General features: G+C 45.8%; 1 protein-coding gene across 14 annotated transcripts in view; it reads left to right on the forward strand.

The window, feature by feature from the left end:
- Positions 1-2,238: 2,238 nt before the first annotated feature.
- The window catches only part of LOC125712753 (lysine-specific demethylase 6B-like), a 34,416-nt gene continuing 16,278 nt past the window's right edge, over positions 2,239-20,376 (forward strand). For 12 of the 14 annotated variants that reach the window (XM_048983159.1, XM_048983150.1, XM_048983157.1 and 9 more), the window contains exons 1-3: positions 2,239-2,616; positions 3,585-3,797; positions 12,538-12,716. The gene's annotated coding sequence lies outside the window, so the exon portion shown is untranslated. Of the gene's footprint in view, positions 2,617-3,584; positions 3,798-12,300; positions 12,717-20,376 lie in introns of those variants that run through there. The other 2 variants (XM_048983152.1, XM_048983151.1) reach the window with 2 other exon arrangements.

The raw sequence follows: 20,376 nt of genomic DNA on the forward strand, positions 1-20,376 counted from the left end.
CTGATGTGCAGACGTGAAGTTCCCCAGCGGAGGAGGATAAAGAGTCTCAGCTCACATCTGCCGCGCCTGACTGTGCAAGCCACCGGCTTGGCGGGCCGCCATGGCACTGCTGCCATGGTTACACAGAGCAAGACCAGGGCTCTCCAGTTGCCCACATTCCATGCACTGGGGTATAAAAACACGGGCGAGGAGGGAAAACCCGACACGTGTTTATGGTTATTACTGCTCAGTGCTCGGCAGAATCTTGGTGCCCTGAAGAGACTCCACACTTCAATATTACGGCTCTACTCCAGTGCAACTGAGAAGTCAGACATTTACACTCTGGCTGAGAACCTTGCCAAAGGCTCCCGTTGTAGTACACATCCTGCTATTGGCTCACCTATGTGTTCGCATTGATCGCAGGACCCGTTCCGATTCACCCGAGCGCCTGATACGAGAAGAATATCACCTGCAGGTTATTTATGGAACAAGGTGTTTGATTGGCTGCTGATCTGTATGCCAAATATGGTAAAAAGAACAGTACAGCCCGAGAGGAAAGAGGGTTACTTGGGCTCCATTGTAGCTTCTCTCAGCTCTGCAGAGATTCCAAATAAATCTGAGTCATCATGCCTACTGAGCCAGCTTACACTATGTGGGTAGAGGTAACCAGGAAGGAAACCACAGCGAATCAGTCTGGAAAGACGAAGAATTGGGAGGAAAACACACAGAATAAAAGATATGGTGATGATGGTGTTCAGGATGGTGGTCATCTTATTCAGTATAATAAGTTGCATCTAACCTACTGTAATATATTAACCATTTGCATTTGTTGTTGTACACCAGTGGCATCTAGTGATCATATTTGTCATTACATATATTACTTTTTTTATTACTTGTTCTAAGTGCAGTTGAATGTATACACAAATCAGCCATAACATTAAAACCACCTTGGACATCACTATTGATAACTAAAACCATATAATATTGTGTAAAACCCGCTTGTGCTGCCAAAACAGCTCTGACCAGCTGAGACATGGATTCCACAAGACCTCTGAAGGCATCTTGTGGTATCTGGCATCAAAACATTAGCAGCAGATCCTTTAAGTCCTGTAAGTAGCGAGGTGGGGCCTCAATGGATCGGACTTGTTTGTCCAGCACATCCCACAGATGCTCAATCGGATTGAGATCTGGGGAATTTGGAGGCCAAGTCAACACCTTGAACTCTATCTCATGTTCTTCAAACCATTCCTGAACAATTTCTGCAGTGTGGCGGAGCATATTATCCTGCTGAAGGAGGCCACTGCCATTGGGGGAAATACTGTTGTCATTATTCTGACTTTCAACACATTAACTTCAAGAACTGTCTGTTTCCTTGCCTAATATTAATGGCATCCCTGACAGGTGCCATTGTAATGAGATAATCAATATTATTCACTTCTAGTCAATGGTTTTAATGTTATGGCTGATCGTTGCATGTGTGTGAGAGAGGGGTTTGTGTATGTGCGTGTGCAGGTTTTGTATGAGGTTGTCGATGTTCTGCTTGCTGCTCAGTGGTGATGACATAGTGTGTATCATAGCAGGAAGGCTTTTGTCCTCCATTGTCACATGAATTCTTTACACAAAGAATAATGATTTTCTTGCCCAATCGCACTTCAAAAAAGGCAGCACAGAAATGTGGAAACCGTTGCATGCATTTCCGTATCCATATGTGTACCTAGTTGCTTTAGTTGTATTTCTGGTATATGATCATATGTGCAAATAATATATATTTTTGTCTTTTTTAAAAATAACCATTAGGCTGAAGTAAAATATATAACCAACGCGCATAAATATAAGGATGCTTCCCACTACATTCAGAATTGTGTGTTATGCATGTCTCTGTACTGCTTTTGGTTTCTGTCATTCTTCTTTATGGTAGAATAAGCACATAAGATGCTTAAATATGAATGAATCAGTTTGCAGCAACGCACATTCGTGGATTACACCCAAATTGTCCCAACTGAAGATAATCCATTTTCCTAATCTATTCCTAATCTAATCTATTTCCTCTGAACCATTAGTTCTGAAATCTGTCATATTTAACAAGGCACTGAAACCTATAAAAATGTATCATTATTATTATTATTATTATTATTATTATTAGTCATCGAAATTCCAGGCGAGTATACTTTAAGCAAGAAATCGAGGCGGGGTTTAATCTTCTCTCATCCACTAAAAATAAATCCACTAAGATTGTGAGACAGAACCGATGAGGAGAGAGATGGAGGACGGGAAGAAGGAAGGGACGAGGGAGGTTTATACGCGAGGAAATCGTTTCAATGGAAGTAAAACTGCACAGTTTCACCGGACAAATGATGTTGTGCCGCTATTTTGCAGCCTTCAGATGATGCGCTGATTCAGCTTACTGCAGATTTCTTGTAGTTTTTGATTTTATAAAGTAAAAAGGCACACATATCGAAGAATAAATAATACTACTCCTGACGATGTGCGACCAGGCACTCACTATAACACTCCAGCGCTTCCAGACGTCAGACACGTGTACAGAACTTACGTAGCCAATGCCTGACGTCACCATTTATGGCCGAAAACAACGTGACGTCATACAGGTGGCCGGATAATATCTAACGTTATCCTGAGGTAAGTCGGCTCTGCAAAACTTTTGTGGCGATTTAAAAGTAACTTGACAGGGTCAGGTACATTGCGATGTCAATAAGTAATAACATGTAACTTCCAAAACATCACATAAAGGGTTCAAATGTTGCGGGGTATAGTTTGGTTATGCTCATTTTTCTGGGGGGGAGGGTAGATTAATTATTCAGGAGTTTCTGTGAAATCCTAGGAAATCTATTCCATCTTAAATTAAATGATTAACCTCAGCACCGTCGTTGGGGCTGTTAGTCTTTAGCACTCCTAATTTAAATTGCGTTCTCTCATTCATTTTCATTAAAATCCCCCCGCCCCCAGTAAAGGCTTAGTGATGCTCCTAATTCACCTGATATGTTATTAGTAGTTTCTGTATTTTTTTACTATTACGAACTATGTAAATGAGTGTCGCTTTTTGACTTACCGGCTGTGTTCATTTGAGAATTGGGCAAGTTTTTTCTCCCCTCGTTTTAGAAAAAAACCTTTCACTTCGGCCACTAGATGGGGATATTTCGACGCGCGTCTCATATTAACTTGACAAGATCACACACGGGGAGAAAGAATAATTTAACACATTCAAAACAAAATTAAAACCCAACGTGTAAAAGAAATGTTTCAGCTACTGGACTGACTGGCTAGTAGTCTATGGTATTTCTGTCTCTCGCTGAATCGGTGTCTTTTCCTAATGGAACAAGACCTTCAATTAGATTAGGCTTTGGAAGCAGAATTCTCTCTATAACGCTCAGACATGTGTGAGCCTGAGATTGGATATTGTATATGACACTCTACGACCATATTACGAACGATTCAGAGCGTCAGGAAAACATGTATTATTTTCTCGTGGCTGAAATTTCTCCACCCATATCAAGAGGTCTGAAGAGGCAATATTATCTGTAATTCAAACCAACAAAAAATAACAGCCCGAGTCTCAAAAGCATGTGGGCCTTCCCGCTGTGTTACAGATGCCTTTTCCTCCAGTTTACATGTTGGAGGAGGGCGTGTGGAAAAGAGCTTGGAGGAATACACCCCTTTGGATGACCAAGACCCTGCCAACACTCCACAGTGAATGGGAGTTGACAGGAGCGAGCCAAAGCCAACAGGAGCAGCCAAATGATGCCCGAGGGGGGAAGGCTTAATTGGGGCAGATTTGATGGCGAATTTGGCAGTTCGAGAAGGTGAATATCTGAGTGAGCACGACAGGTGAACGTGTTGTGTACTGTATTCCTGTTGGGTGAGACACCTCACAAAACAACATGTGTTGGTATAATTCAAAGAATACTCATATTTACATATATATTTTTCCAACATGGTTTTGACATATAAACCTGTATTGAGTTATATTTTATTCATATGCAATAGTGAATAGAAACACCATTGCATGTTTCTTGGTTGCTTTTACTAAACACAGATTGAGCATGTTTGTGTGTAATATGTGCCAGAATCCCTCTTTGTGTGAGGATGCCGGCGGAGATGTTGCCTGAAGATTGTGTGGCGATATTCTGGTCTGATGTTATGAGAATGTATTAGGCCATCATGTGACATATAAGCCCATTGTGTGAGGGCTATGAGCGCAGCGCGAGAAGGTTATAAGACCCAGCGTGCATGTAAGACGACTTGGAGGCCATGCGCAGAATGTCGTGATTTATCTTTGGCCCTGATTACCGGGTCTTCTGGGGCTCCTCCTTCAGCCCCAGCAGTCATCCATCATCAGCAGGACATCCCATTCTGTCTTCTCCCTGTGCTTATGGAGGACACACCGCGGGCTATTCTGCATGCCTGCTTTGTTTCCGTGGCAACTTGCATCATCCACTCATCATGTAGACGGCTCTCTTTAGCACACGGTCACGGGACCGGCGTGCGTGCGCCTGCGCGTCCAGTTAGAAAGAGTGATGCGTGAGGGAAAGGCTGACATGCTGTCGTTTTAATGAGCCGTGAGGAGGAAAGGGACGTGGAATGGATGGAGTAATGAAAAGAATCAGCAGCATGAGTGGGACACGGGAGGAAAGGAGCGATACAGGAAGAGCAAATGAGGAAGACGCCAGTGAATTAGCCACCTGGCCGAAACTGGCACCAGGAGTGGATGGGAAGAAGGGAAGGGGGCCTGAGGCGACGTCAAGATGTGCATGTGGTAGTATGATGAAAAGACGTGAAAGGACTGGGGAGATGGTAAATCGGCGGCAGTACTGGCACTGAGCTCTCAGCTGCGTGCTGCAGGTTTGCAGGCAGCGAGGAGTTATGCGAGACTGCCGAGGTTTATGCATTTCTTTATGTTGTTTGGGATACGGTGGAGGCTCTGAGGCTAGGGATCTGTGCCAGCAACTGGAAGCTTGCTGGTTCAAATCCTGTAGATGCCCAGAGTGATTCCACTCCATCGGGCCCTTGAGCAAGGCCCTTAACCTGCAATTGCTTCACCCTGGGTATGACATTAATCTACATCCAGCCCTGTAAGCAGATCCTCCAACTTTCAGGGAATAATATGGGGGTTGGTGGCGGAATTGGCTCTCCAGCACACTGGAAAAAACCTCACACTGGTCCTTTCGGACTAGTGTGGTGCTGAGGTATTGCCAGCCGCATGGCTGCTCTCAGTTTCTCATCCCTGAGGTGGTTTGTCGTGTGGTGGGTGCAGCAACGCACTGTAATCGGTGCACGCTCCTTACGCACTGTAATCGGTGCACGCTCCTTACGCACTGTAATCGGTGCATGCTCCTTACGCACTGTAATCGGTACACGCTCCTTACGCACTGTAATCGGTGCACGCTCCTTACGCACTGTAATCGGTGCACGCTCCTTACGCACTGTAATCGGTGCGCGCTCCTTACGCACTGTAATCGGTGCACGCTCCTTACGCACTGTAATCGGTGCACGCTCCTTACGCACTGTAATCGGTGTACACTCCTTACGCACTGTAATCGGTGCACGCTCCTTACGCACTGTAATCGGTGTACACTCCTTACCTCTCTCTCCTCTTTATGTTGTTTCTGGTGTACTTCGAGAGAATCAGGCAGTATTACGAGGTTCCTCCCTTGTTTCCACTGGTAATTCAATGATAATAGTTATGATAATAGCAACAATAATATAGCTTAGATGACATCCAGCAACACTGACCAAGCACTGACCCACTGTGAATCAGGTGTCCCTGGGATTAGTTTGTTATAATGCCCTGGATGCATTATCAGCTTTTTCATAAATGGTGTTTATAGTCCAGAATTTAGAACTGGGGAAAATAAAAAAATGGTGTAGCTGTATTAGTAGCTAAATTGGTCCTGGCCGGAGGAGCTATTGCACTAATTATGGTTAATTAAGAAGATTTATTGATCAGGCACAGTAATGGGCACTACACACAGAGGCAGGGGGCAGCCGACACTGAGGAGGAGCAGATCTAGGCCCCAACCACACGCTGCTAGGCTGCTCCATGCTTGGGATAGTGTTCTGTTGCCATGGCAAAAATATAATCCGAGAGCAGAAAGCCCTACAACTGGGGCTTCTGATTGGTCCAGGGTTTGCATAGGTTGGTGATGCATGTGGCCTTCCAGCCAATGGGAACTGAGGCAGTGCAGTGGCTGTTGCTAAGGGCCTCTCCTGCTCACTGCTTGTGTTCTCCTTCCTGTCTGTTTTATACATGTGACTGCCTGATCGGGGTGGGGGGATCGTGTGTGGGGGGGGGGGGGGGGGGGGGGGCACATGCTAAGAAATGTAGCAAATGCGATCCACCATATGTGGCATGTGAGAGAGGGGAGTGTGAATGTGTAGTGGGAGTGAGGCAGACAGACAGGGTAGAGAGAGAGGCTCTGGGGGGGGCACTGTACAGTGTCACATATACAAACCCTAATTCAATCACGTCAGGTGACTTATAACTAAGGGTGAGATTTACCTTGTAGTTTGACTGAGATGGTCAGTTTAGATTAAGCAGCTGCTTTAAAAAAATACACCCCCACTCTACCTTTCTAGGATTCCAACCTACGGGAGCTGAGGCCAACTTCTCAATGATGATGCCACCTGCTGGTGGATTTTTAATCGATAAAACCTTTATTAAAACAACCTCAAATTCTCTACACTGTCAAAGGGATATGAATGTAGACAGGCGTGTTTAAGTATGAGCGAGTGCATGTAACATCCATTACTAAAGGTGGAATGACAGTGGATGTGTGTTAAGCAGTTCAGTGCTGACTGGAAATGGGATCTTATCAAGCAATGTGGAGACTGAAACAGTTCAGGAAATAGTGAGGAAGCAATTGCAGGTGTGAGTGCTGAGCCAGAGGTTCAGATGGAATTGATTAAATATAATATAATATGTTAGGTAAAACTTCAAGTTGGTTATTATGAATGAAGTCATAGTGACCATTACATATCATGCAGCCGGTCCATTCCAGGAGTGTTATTCCGGAGTGTCAGGCTGTTTCTGTCCTGACAATAAACCCTCCTTACTCATGGTTACATGGTTCAGAATTAGATTCTGGTGCTAAATTGGTCTTATGCCAAATTTACCAACGAATACATATATCTCTCGCTCTCCTTCTTCTGTTTCCTCCTTCCTCTTCCTCCTTTTGTCTCAATGGTTAGTTCATGAGAGAAAAATCCGACCATTGGTGTGCCTTATTTCTGCCTTTGACCCCCCCCCCCCCCCCCCAAAGAATTGGACAGGGAGGAAAAGAAAGCGCATGTTGTTTCAGCCGTGCAGTGTGTGTGTGTGTGTGCGTGTGTATGTGTGTGTGTATGTACACCCTGCAGCCATGGTTAAGTCCTCCCCATACTGGGGCAAGCACAGGGGAAATGGTCAGATCATGCACAAATATGAACAACCGATACTGATAAAAACAGAGAAACAACACACATATGTTAGAGACACGGAAAGAGAAGTAACATGGGCAGATATATTTGTATGGTAAGATATTTTTTTTAGTTGAAAGGCACAGAAAAAGGTAACAAAGACACAAAGAAGGGGGGGAGTGGCAGTTAGAGTGAGGAATGGGGGGGGAAATTGCAGGTGTAAGCAGTTCCGCGTCTGCCTGATCTCCACGTGGAGGTCTCTCTCTCTGGGGTAACACCTGCTCCTCCAAGGTTTTCGTGTCTCACATCTGTGTGTGCGTGTCACCGTGGTATGAAGCATGCACAAAAACTCACCACCCCTACACATAACAAACGTGCATAAACACCGCTCTTGCACATCACAAGCATGCACGGACACTCACTCCTCACACATCACAAACGTGTGAACACTCACCACACACTTCGCTGACATGCACACACTGACCGCTCTTACACATCACAAACATGCAAACACCCATCGCTGTTGCACATGATAAACACCCACCACACTTACATGTATATGCACAAACATTTACCACTCTTATCACGACATTTGCACAAACACTCGTCACTCTTACACATCACAAACACATGCACTCAACGTTCTCATTCAGTAATGATATCAGAGGTGTTGAGTTTTAGCGTGAAAGGTTCATGGAGAACCTGTTATTACTCTCAGACAAACAAAGATAAAGGTTTAGAGCTCATCTGGAACTTACTATGATTTTCTAAGATTGTATGCTTACCCAGGACTGGTTGCCTGGCAGTTAGTCTCCAGGAAATGCAGCTTCATGCCAGATCCTACAAGTAAACCAGGACAGATGTTGTGAGCAGCCTCATTAAACTGTGTTAAATGACAATCCTCTCTGTAACCTCTGTGCTTGAGAGAGGCCAAGAAAGAACCCGAATGTCTTTATGGTGACGGAATTCTTAGGGGATGCAGATGATTCGGCACACGGAGCTGGGAATGCATGACATACCTGATAGTCATCTGGATTTTTCCGTTGACCTGAAATCACATTCACAAGGTGCTCCTCCACCCTCCCACCTGCATGCTCACTGTCCTTCTGCTCCTGTCCCAGTAGTGCTGCAAACCAGTGGGAAGCTTAGTTCACAATTAGGTGGTAAAATGGAGTTGGGCTGCTCCTGTCCCTGTTTGATAATAGTTCTGCTCCCCACACACTGTGGTTTCTCAGTGTGTGTATGTGTGTGTGTGTGGATAAAAAGCAGAGTCAATGTAAGAGGCAGTGCGGAATGTGTTTCTTTTCCTGCATGACTGTAGGGTGTACAAACTGACCTGAGCTGACACAGCTGAGTGCCATAATGAATATAAATGGAATCTCTAAAAATAGCCCCCTACCCCCCACACTCTCACACACTTCCACCCTCCCTTTGCTTTGCAATGCAAACTGCTCTTTGTGCAAGCGCTTGCTGGAATATACCAAGTTTACCCTGGCACAAAAAAGGGGATGCTTAGCACCAAGCAGCCTGTGGGAGCTCAGGCTAGGCTGTACAGCTGGTCACCCTGCTTCTACCTCCCACTTTAACTTTCTGATATTTAAAATTAGTGCTATTACATTGCCAATGTTTTATTTCAGATGTCCACTTGACAGACTCCACACAAATTGCTTAGAATAACACATGCCCAGATGGTGAATGCCGGCCCTGCGTTCATAAATGCTCTGGATGCACAGAAGGCTCTTAACGGCTGATGCCAGATCAGTCTAAGTGTTTTTTCTTATAACGGATAAGGGTTATGGTGGTGGCAGGATGAACTGATCCTAAAACAGCCTGAAGGAAGCAAGCAAAGCTTGCAAGGACAGAGCTGTGATTGGTGGAGCTGTGGAACTGAATAGGAAGGCAGTTTAGATGCACCCCCCTACGTTGGACCCATGTGCTCCTCTCCTGCGGGGCGGTTGCCAGCAGTGAGAGGTATGACGGCACTGTAGGGAAAAAGGCTTTGCAACCAAAGTGCAGCTGGTAGAAATGCATGGTCGGGGATGGGAGGTGAGATGAAGCAGGCCTTAGACGCAACTGGCACGAAGACAGTGGCAGGACACCTCAGTGCTCTGCATAGGTGGTGTTCCGGAAGCAGGAGTCGGCAGGAGACTCTCAGTGGAGATGAAAAGCTTGATTGAGTCAGATGCACTAGTACTCCACTAGTACATTAATGAGTTATTAAGCGTGTTGCAACTCTGAGCTGACTGTTTCGTTTTGAAAGAGGAAAAGACTGCCGCGAGGAAAAATACATCTTTCATAAAGCCTTTTATTGGGCGGCATGGTGGTGCAGTGGTTAGCATTGTTGCCTCACACCTCTGGGACCCGGGTTTGAGTCTCGACCATGGCCCCATGTTCATTCTCCCCGTGTCATCGTGGGGTTTCCTTTGGATACTCCGGGTTTTTCCCCCACAGTTTTTTTGGCGATAACAAATTGACTGTAGGTGTGCATGTGTGAGTGAGTGGTGTGTGAGTGTGTCCTGCGTTGGGTTGGCTCCCCCCATCTGGGTTGTTCCCTGCCTTGTGCCCATAGGCTCCAGACCCCCTACAACCCCTGAATAGGACAAGTGGTTACAAATGATGGATGGATGAATCTTTTTATAGCAAACAGCCCTTTTCTCCATCCCTCTGCTCTTCTTCTTTCCCACATTCATCTGTCTTCCCTCTCTTTCCTCATCTCTCTATCTCTCCCCTCTGCATCTGAATTCCTTCTCCCCACCCCCCCCACCCCCCATTTGTCTTCCCTGTTCTCTTTTTCCCCTGCCAGTACAAGCCCGGGAATAGATATCAGAAGAGGGTTTACTGTACAAAGGGATCTCTCACAAGCCCAGTCGTGAAAGCAGATACACACCACAGACAGTCTGTGCTGGGCTTCAGCTTCCAAATGTTTCTTTGTTGAGTGCAGACAACTGGGCGAGTCAGTTTAGCACCACACTCCATTTACAAGAAGTGTTTATGGAGTATTTCTCTGAATCTGAGGGAACCAGATGTTGGTTTTTTCTCTCTCTCTCTCTCTCTCTCTCTCTCTCTCTCGCTCTCACTCACACACACACACACACACACCCTCATGCTGTTAATTGAGGTAATTGAAAAACCAGTCTGTCACCATGGGGGTTGCTAGCATCTTGTGGTTCAGCTTTGTATAAGTAGAATTACAAGTTGTCACACAGACACACTCATTCACCACATATAAATGCACATTTTCACGCACACACGTGCACACACAAATCTAAATACACGGTCCATATATTCAGATCTTTGTGGGGATTCTCCATTCATTTATATGGGCATGACCCTAATCCCAACAATGGCGATCTAAACCCATACCCAGCCCTAAGCTTAACCATAAGTAACCAAACTAAATACAAGACTTTCAGCATTTGTAGCTTTTTGATTGCATTCACAGGTTTTTATAAAATCGACATTGTCCTTTCGGGGATTGAAAAAAACGTCCCCACAAGGTAAAAAGTTGCAGATTCTCATCACATTATCACATTCTTATCACAATCGGGTCCCTGCAACGTAATAATTACAAAAACGCATTTCCATGCTCTCATGCACCAACTCCCAAAAGACGTTCAGTAGTCGCGTGTCGCCAAGGTGCATGGTGCAGCTATCATACAGGCCAGATGTTGCAGAAGCTTTTCTTGCAAATGTGCAGCGCTGCAGAGGTTGTCCTGACTACCCAACTCCATCGAGACTGCAGTTCGACTAAAGTATATGAAAGCTAAAGAATGGTTTCTTTGTGTGTCTGGATATTGTGTCATTCATTCAGTCTGTCACTTTACAAAGCGTCTGAGTTGCTGGATTAAAAGAACATAAATGAAGTTCTCAGTCTTCTCGGTTCCTCCAACACAGTGTCTGTGTGTTGTATAGTCGTCCAATTCTGGATATTCCACAGTGTGATCTGAAATAGACACTATTTGAATCACTCCCAGGCGCCAGAAGAGTAAGAGACAAACAGCACAAAGAATGAAGAGTAAAGAATGCAATCACATATCACATCTCCTCCTATATTTTTCTGGGTTGCTGCCTCCACATCCCTCTGTCATTGTTACATGTCCTGTATCTGTGTATCCACAGAAGGTTTGCCCTGACAATCCCTACACACCTCTTTTCTATTTTACTGCTTTGCTCCATCTGTCCAAGACTCCTGGGCCCACATCATTCTCCATTCCTCCTCCCAGTTTTATGACATCCGTAATAGGGAGATACACTTCCCAAAAAGCCTCCATGCCATTCATTTCGTGGTCTCCAAGCCGAAAACAACATGCTAATGTTTATCCTATAGGGTCTGTTTGCTAAGTGGCATCCAGGCATCCTGTCATGCTTTGCTGCTGCAAACTGCTACAGAACCGTCACTGGCCAAGACACATGCTAAATGTGGTGAAAAGGGTGGTTGGTCCAGGAGAACTGGAGTTATGTCCAGGTACAATATGCTCCAATTTGCCAGAAAAGACACTGTTTTGTCTGCAAAGCTGAATATAGCTGTGAGTACTGCAGAGAGAGAGTGAAGTTTCATATGCCACACACACACACACACACACACGCAGGGGTCAGCTGGCCCCTGTTGCTTATGGTTATCAGTATCTCTGCTTCCTGTATTAGCCCTGGGGAAAGAGAGAGTGAGAATGAAAGAAAGAGAGAGAGAGAAATTCAATATATTTGACCCACAGGGAGTGAAACATGGGAGATAGAGGGAGGAAAAGAGGGAGAGAGCGAGTGACAGAAAGGGGGGGCAGGAGAAGAGGCTGACGAGAAGAGGGTAGACGAGGGAACGGGGGAGGGTCTGTTTAGAGACGTGAAGCAGGCAGCCTTGCAGGGGGGTTGGGCTATGTGTGTTTTTTTTTTTCGTCCTCTCTGCACTCTCTCTCTCTCTCTCTCTCTCCTGAGCTGCTCCTTTTCTTTCTTTGTCTGACTACTGAGAGGTGGAAAAGCAAGCGAAAAGAGTGTGTGTGAGGGAGAGAGAGTGAGAGAGAAGGGAAGGGGAAGACAGGAAGGAAGGAAGGGAGGAAGGAAGGGAAGAGGGAAAGGAAGAGGGAGAGATTCACACACACTCTTTTTTTTTTGGGAGGATTTTTTTCTTTCTTTTTTTTTTTTTTTGCACAGTAGAATCATCGCACGGCATCCAAGCCCCGGCATCTCCGGAGTGCTTTTCTGTGGAAGAGCATCACCAGAGCGCCTCAGCAAGGGGAGGTTTAAAGGGAGAAAGACACGAGGTGGAGTGTGGACCCTGTGCCGTCCAGCGCTCCTGGAGCAGCTACTCCTGCTGCTGCTCCCACATCAGCAAGGTAAGCATGCAGGAGCATCCGTGCACACGCATGCACGTGCATGCACGTGCATTCACATGCATGCACCCTGATTTATAACAGAATTCCTAAAACAGGTGACAGGGCAACCTGAAGCATGTGGCTTCCTGCTTTTTCCTGCCAGTCTCTTTGTTCTCTTCCCTTAAAATGAGAAGTCAGGCTCTCTCTTGCTCTCTCTCTTTCATGCTCTCTCGCTCCTGGGCTACAACTGCGGGTGGGCTACTGTGAAATACAGCCCTGTATGTCTTCAGTGGAGTGGCTCAGCATGTGTGTGTAAGGGAGCCTGCTAGGGTTGCTAGGGTGCAGGTTATAAGGTCGGCTCTGTTTTGTATAGGAGGCTGCGGGACGCCAGTGTCATCAGCACTCAGAAAGGCGTGTGCGCGTGTAATCGTGCGAGTGTGCGCGTGTGACAGGACAGAGCCCCAATCCACTCTACTCCACACCGTCCGCGTGTTGCACGGAAGCGCGTCGGTCACCGATCTCTGTGTTTCTGCACAGCGAATTCGTCTCCCCCTGTACATCAATCACTTGAAATCATTCAGTGGAGGATGATGATGCCGGTTACCATGACGATGCCCCTTCCTTGGGGGAAAATATCCACGGCGGAGAATGGGTGCAGCGCCCATATAGGTCTCTGTTCTTCACGCCTGTAAAACCGTTTCCGCTAATGTAAGTGTGTGAGCGCGGATCTGAGCGTGCACAGATATGTGCAAGCACTACTGCATGCATGTATTTAAACACAACTCCCATATCGCCGTTTTCGATGTATTTCCTTAAACTGGGTGAAATTTCCGTAGAGGGTCGTTAAGCCATGTGGCTACAAAGGGGGTGTGGTTTAAATATGGGGGTGTAACATTACCCTCTCCCTGCTTCACCAGGAGGGCTTGAATCCATAAATCGCCAAGTGGTTCTGGGCCTCCTGTCAGGATGATAGGGTTTGGCCGAGCCTGAATGTCACCTCTCTGGCGAAATGCTTCCCGCTTCACTAAACCGGTGTGTTCCGGGCGTGTGTCCGTCGCCTGCTGTGGGTGGCCAAGCAAGCTCTTGCACTGGGTTTCTGGGGCCATTGCATGCTTTTCACTCTGGTTAATTATTCAGGTATCCCACCGTTATTACACTGGAAAAGGCACTCGCTTGAAATACACGGCGGATCGTGTGCAGCTGAAGGCTCGCAGCTTTTCATTTTGCTTGCTTCCATTCAAAATTGAGTAAATCCGTTACTTCATTATGCTATGAAGCTTGGCTTATTATTCACTCATTCTGTACCCTTGCAGTAGGAATGTGGATTTTTTTTTTTCCAGGCATATTTAACTGATAGCATTATAGATTAACCGTCGTTCTTTTGCTCTGAACCTGCGACTTCCAGAACCTGGTCCTTGATCACCACATCACCAGCCTTCTGGTCAGTGGCTGTGTGTTGGTGGTGTGTCTTTCTGCCCTGTGACTCAAGGAGTCGCCCCTCCCAGACAGGCAGTTTATGCCATGAACATGCCTTGTATTTTACCAGTTGTCTTTTCTCACCTACTTTACTACCACCTATCAGTCATCAATTTCACAACCCCCCAACCCTCTTAGCTGTATTGCGTATAGTAGGGTGGCAATAGAGAATTCAATGCCCCCCCCCCCCACACAAAAACATAGCCATAGAGTACATGTACATGGGAGTGTGTGTGCCCTGCAATGGACTGACATTATCTCCAGCATCTTCAACTCCCTACTTCCCTTTGCTGCCTTGTGTACTTCATGTCCATCTAAAAATGGCAAGATTACTTTGCAATTTTTAGTTTATTTTTAAAGAATTGTTGCTTTGCTCGACAGACGTTGAAAAGCTAATGCCTATACATGCACATTTTCATGTGCGCTTGCGTGGGGGAGGGGGGGTGGGTGTTTTAAACATAAGCAGTTGTCAGTTACTAAAACTCAAGTGTAGACAGGAAACCAAAGACCAAATGTGTTTTTACAGCCTTGAGACACATGCATAATTCACACGGGCCTCAGGAGATGTCGCGCATGCCTATTGGAGGCTTGGGGTCACATGAGGCTTCAGGCCTCTGGTGTACCAGTGAGATTTTGTGTGCAAGGTGGCACTTACACAGACACTGCTTGTGTACCTCATCAGATATGACACCCTTAAAAGCTGACTGGATTTCTGTGTCATTTCATGGTCATTAGGGATCAGTGATCCCCCCCCCCCACGAGCAGAATCGCTCTCTCAGTGCCCCTCTTACATAAACTGAACCATAGTGTCGGTGTCCCTCATATTTACTGAATTAGAGTGTCAGTGCATAGGCAGAATTACAATGATTGTGCCCCAGTCACATAGGCTTATTGTGCTAGTGCCCCCCCCCAAAAGCAGAATTAGTATCAGTGTCCCTGTTCCACATTATTAATGTTATTTCCCTGTCACATTTTGAGTTATAGCGTCAGTGTTTCTGTTATATTGCATTGTAATATCACTATTGTCTCTCTCAATAACAGCTACAGCGTCAGTATCCCCATCCCACATCGAGCTGTAGTATCAGTGTTCTCTCTCACAGGGTCACCTACAGCGCCAGTATCCCCATCCCACATCGAGCTGTAGTATCAGTGTTCTCTCTCACAGGGTCACCTACAGCGCCAGTATCCCCATCTCACATCGAGCTGTAGTATCAGTGTTCTCTCTCACAGGGTCACCTACAGCGTCAGTATCCCCATCTCTCATCGAGCTGTAGTATCAGTGTTCTCTCTCACAGTGTCACCTACAGCGTCAGTATCCCCATCTCACATTGAGCTGCAGTATCAGTGTTCTCTCTCACAGGGTCACCTACAGCGTCAGTATCCCCATCTCACATCGAGCTGTAGTATCAGTGTTCTCTCTCACAGGGTCACCTACAGCGTCAGTATCCCCATCTCTCATCGAGCTGTAGTATCAGTGTTCTCTCTCACAGGGTCACCTACAGCGTCAGTATCCCCATCCCACATCGAGCTGTAGTATCAGTGTTCTCTCTCACAGTTTCTCTCACCTTCAGGGTCTGTATGTACTTTTGCTAACTCTCCTGCTGCTGACTTTAAATAACTTTTGTTCTTTCCCTCCCTCTGTTTCTCTCTCTCTCTTTTCTCACTCACTTGTTCTCTTTCAGCCTGTATATATTTCATTCGAGCCACTCACTCGTAGAATCACTGTGGATTATTTCAGATTCCCCTCCATCAGTCATGGACCAAATGCATCCAACATCATTTCAGTATAATCTCTGATTCTGGTAAATGTGTTACAGCACTTTTTAGTAGTATGTGTCCAAGTGTGTCTGTGTGTGAATTATGTGTGTATTACATCGTGGGGATGTGAAAAAAATAAAACCTGATAAAAACCTGCTATTTTGACACTGTGGGGATCATTTTTCAGGTCCCCACAAAGATCTGTGAGTGCAATCAGAAAACTAAAAATGCCAAACTTCTCATAGTTCTTGTTTGGTTAGTTATGGTTAAGGTTGTCATGATGTGAGTGTCCCCGATAGAAATGAATGGAGAGTCCCCACAAAGATATAATTACAAACCTGTGTGTGTGTGTGTGTGTGTTGTAATGCATTATAAAGGGCAATCCAGAAAGGTTCTGAAGACCCAACAGCAAATGCTTTGAGAACCTGAAGAGCAGGTATCCTGGGTATTATTTCTTCGGATTAAAACCCAAACATAAAATAGATAAGATGAATCTAATAATAGGTGACATTAAGCCAAATAGGGGGCATTGGGGAAAGCCAGTCTGTGCTGTTGGAGAAGGCCGTCCAGGGGAAGGGGACATTGCTGTGATGTCATTTGATGGGCGGGGCAATTCTGCCAGCCTCTCTGCTACGAGGAGCTAGAGGGTAAGAAACTTGTCCCTTTAAGAGACTGAGCTGCAGTCAGGTCAGCGCTATCTGGGTGACAGACCCCGCTGTCTCTAAGGGAATATGCAGCAGCACTTCACACACACACACACACACACACACACACACACACACACACCACAGCGGCTGACCGCCTGTCTCTTCGCAATTACCCAGATTAATCTGTTGCCGCTGTGAGTGCCGCCATGCTGAGATACTTAGCTCAAAGCATGAGAGCTGCAGATTATTGCACCTCAAAGGCTACAGTATGGTATCTATTTATTTTAAATAAATGCTAAATAACTGATAACTTGTGTATCGATGATACACGGCTTCTGGGTAATTGTCATTTATTTTGATTGTTTGCATGATTGAAGTGCATGGAGCTTCTGGCGGTTTGAGGTGACTCTGGCAGTTTGAGGTGACTCTGGCGGTTTGAGGTGACTCTGGCGGTTTGAGGTGGCTGGCAGTTTGAGGTGACTCTGGCGGTTTGAGAAGACACTTCACGTGTGACCCACTTCATCCCTTGAATCCATGCTGTGCCGACATTTTGCAGTTAGTTTCAGGGTAAATAACCTTTGGGAAGCTGGTAACATAGGCACAAAATGGTCGCAGGAAGCACGTATCTGCATTTAACAGTGAGAATGACACTGCAGCTATAAATGAGGACAAAACTGCATTGATCTGAGAGTTTAAGGTTTATAGTCTGTAATTCTGACATGTTTTATTTTTGTGTCACTGAAAAGAAGGTGTACCCTACATATTTCCACATGCCATCTTGTATAAATGTATGCCAGACTGCCTTGGCATGACTGTCATGTACACCCTGGTAATTGGTTAGGGCTAAGGGGGACCCAGCTTTGATTGGGTGAGGAGAGAGGAAGATTCACAACCCCCTTCTTTGATTGCTCAGGTGCAATTGTTAGACCAGTGACAGTCTAACACAGTGTTTCCGGCGACCTGCAGACAATCCATGTTTTTGCTCCCTCCCAGCTCCCTGCCAGACATTTTTTGCTCCCTACTGGAAGCTGGGAAGGAGCAAAAAAATGGACTGTCTGCGGGTCCCTGAGGACTGGACTGCTCTAAATAACAGGACAGCCTGCTCACCCACAGAAAGACTGGAGCTTATCTACAGCCGCACATTCATGAACAGCTGTGCGAAGGAAATGTATCTACAAGAAACACTAGTGTAATTACGACAAAGAGTGCATGCAACGGAAGTGTACCTGCCCATTCTCTAATTCTATCAACATGACTGATGAACCTCTCTAACTGGTTATAATGGGCTATACATAATGCCCTGTTATGTTTCTCTTAACCCTTCAGTTTTTCGTGCCCTTATACTGTTGTTCTCTTGGCTTCAAAGTCCTTTGAGAGCCAACGTCCAGCCCGGCTGTTTGCTGACGCAGAAAGGAGCAGCTTGTGTTTCTCTGACGGCACTTCACAGAGCGGTGTGAAGGCACTTCAGAGAGAAGTGCAGGTGTAATGGTGCATATGGAGATGACCTTCCGGTACAATGAAACGAGCATTACTCCAGGAGGTAGAATGGAGAAGTAGGCCTGGGAATATGGGGGTAACGGCTTCCTCCCCATCCCCAAAGCAATGTTCACTTCATGAATCAGTGAGCTGAGCGAATGAATCAAAACCCATCTGGAGAAAAGACCCAGTTGTTAGCCTACAGCTTCACCCTGTCGGAAAATTTAAATATTGTGCTATTTTTTGTGCAGGGCTGTACATATCCCAAGAATACGAATTCCATACATCTTGACTACATTTTCATAATATTGTTTTAACAATATATGTATTAGCTTTGACAGTATACATCGTCTTAAAAACCAGAACACATTCATTCACAGCCACCCCCCCCCCCCCCGAGCATCACACAATAGCTTTCCTTTTCCCTGCAAAGTGCTATTACAATGTTTCACATTATGCAATATACATAACACAAAATTATCGTACTGTGTGAAATAAATGCCCCCCATACCCCATGCACACGGTTTTCCCGGTCATTACACCAGGGCCATATTTGGTAATGTGCATGCAGTGGCTGATATATCTATGAGAAGGACAGGAGTCTTGTATTGGATATTATGATACCCAGCTGGCTCCAAGATGCAGATTAAATGCAGGAAAGTCAGGAGGATTTCAGATGCAGCCTTCTGAGCACTGCAGTTTGCGTTTGTGTGATTTAAATATGTTATAAAAGAGATGTTGCCTTCAGATAAATAGAATCGGAGCATGAGCAGCTACCAGGAAGTGGAAGCACTTGAGGTCCCGCCCTTGAGGTACTGCCTGCACTAGGGCAACCACACATGGCTTTCGCTGTTAGGGAATCGGGGGATTATAACCTGAGAAATAAGGTCATAGCAACTAAAGCCGCATAACCCATTCAGCAGCACCTTTAGGCTTATCTCTTCTATACATATGAGAACAGGGACAAACTGACAATGGTTTTGTGGTTGAAAATAACAGACTATGAACGTGGTTTTCCTGCTGCAGAAAATGGAAACGCCGAAAGTCTCTGTGAGAAGTGTTGCTTTTTTTTTTTTCTCCAATCTCGGAAAGTGGAACAGTCTCCGGCCAGGATCACTGTTGCTCTTTTCCCTACCACCGTTTTGTGATCGGAGTTAGGCGTGTGTACATCAACAGAGAAAGATAACTCAGATCCTAAATATTACAGATTTTAATATTACCTTGCTTGACATATCGGGGGGGGTTAAAGGGCAAATTTGTAAACTCTCAGAGGAGATAAAGATCAACTCGAGAAATGGCACGGAGCTGCAGTAAGGGCAGAAATGTTATCGCCAGGCACTGCAAATAGACACTCTTTCTCCCGTCGTGTTTGCAGGGTGAGCGGCAACAAGTAACACATACTCTTAGGTGCCAGTAAGCGTGTGTGAGTGTGTTTGTGTGGGCAGGGGGATCGGATGTGTTAAATGAGGGAATGTGTGTGGTGAGCAGGGGTACTGAGGCCAGCCAGACACCGACACAGCTCCTAATAATGTTTAACAGGAAAACTCGTAGTGTACGGCTCGTTTCCTCTGCCTGTGACCGCAGCTTCCTGTCTGCTCATGCGTTTGGCCTCATCATAGACTCGTGTAAAGATAGTGCAGAGTGATGGCCATTAAGCAACAGCCGAATGCAACCATCTCAAGTACATAATCAGACAAGAGGTGAGCGTGAAAAACGGAGGACTTTGATTTCCGAACTTGTGTTTTTGCGTCATCCCTGTCCTATGACTGAACTGAACCCTGAAATAATGTGTACACTGCTTCACAGAGACCTCATGCGTAGACTTCTAGATCTGGACAGGATGGAACAGTCACAAGACACTGGGAGTTTAAAAATATGAACCTCAGTTAACTAGGACTGCTGGGCTCAGGCAGCTACTGGAGGCCTACAGGACAAGGCAAACGGCGAATGAGAGAGAGAGAGAGAGATGTGGTGCTTCAACCAACATTCTAGCAATGCAGTATTATCAACCACTGTTATCAGGCAACTACCTCTACAACAGACCCCATTAGTGCATCAAATACTCCAGCCACCCCCACCCCCCACCAAAAAAGAAAAAAAACGCAACTGGGAATTCTCAGAAATGTCCCCAAAGAAAAATGGCCACTGTATAGAACAACCAGAAATGTGCATCCCAACGTTTACTCTAGTATGTAACTGGAAGCAGGAAAAGCTGATGAATATGGCATACAGTGGTACGCCATGAGGGCACAATGCTAACTGACACCACGGGGCCGCTTTCAATCTGCGGACTCCCACAGGCCGGCACAGGGAACTTTAAATTC

This window comes from Brienomyrus brachyistius, chromosome 18, assembly GCF_023856365.1.
Source record: "Brienomyrus brachyistius isolate T26 chromosome 18, BBRACH_0.4, whole genome shotgun sequence".
NCBI classification, from domain to species: Eukaryota; Metazoa; Chordata; class Actinopteri; order Osteoglossiformes; family Mormyridae; genus Brienomyrus; species Brienomyrus brachyistius.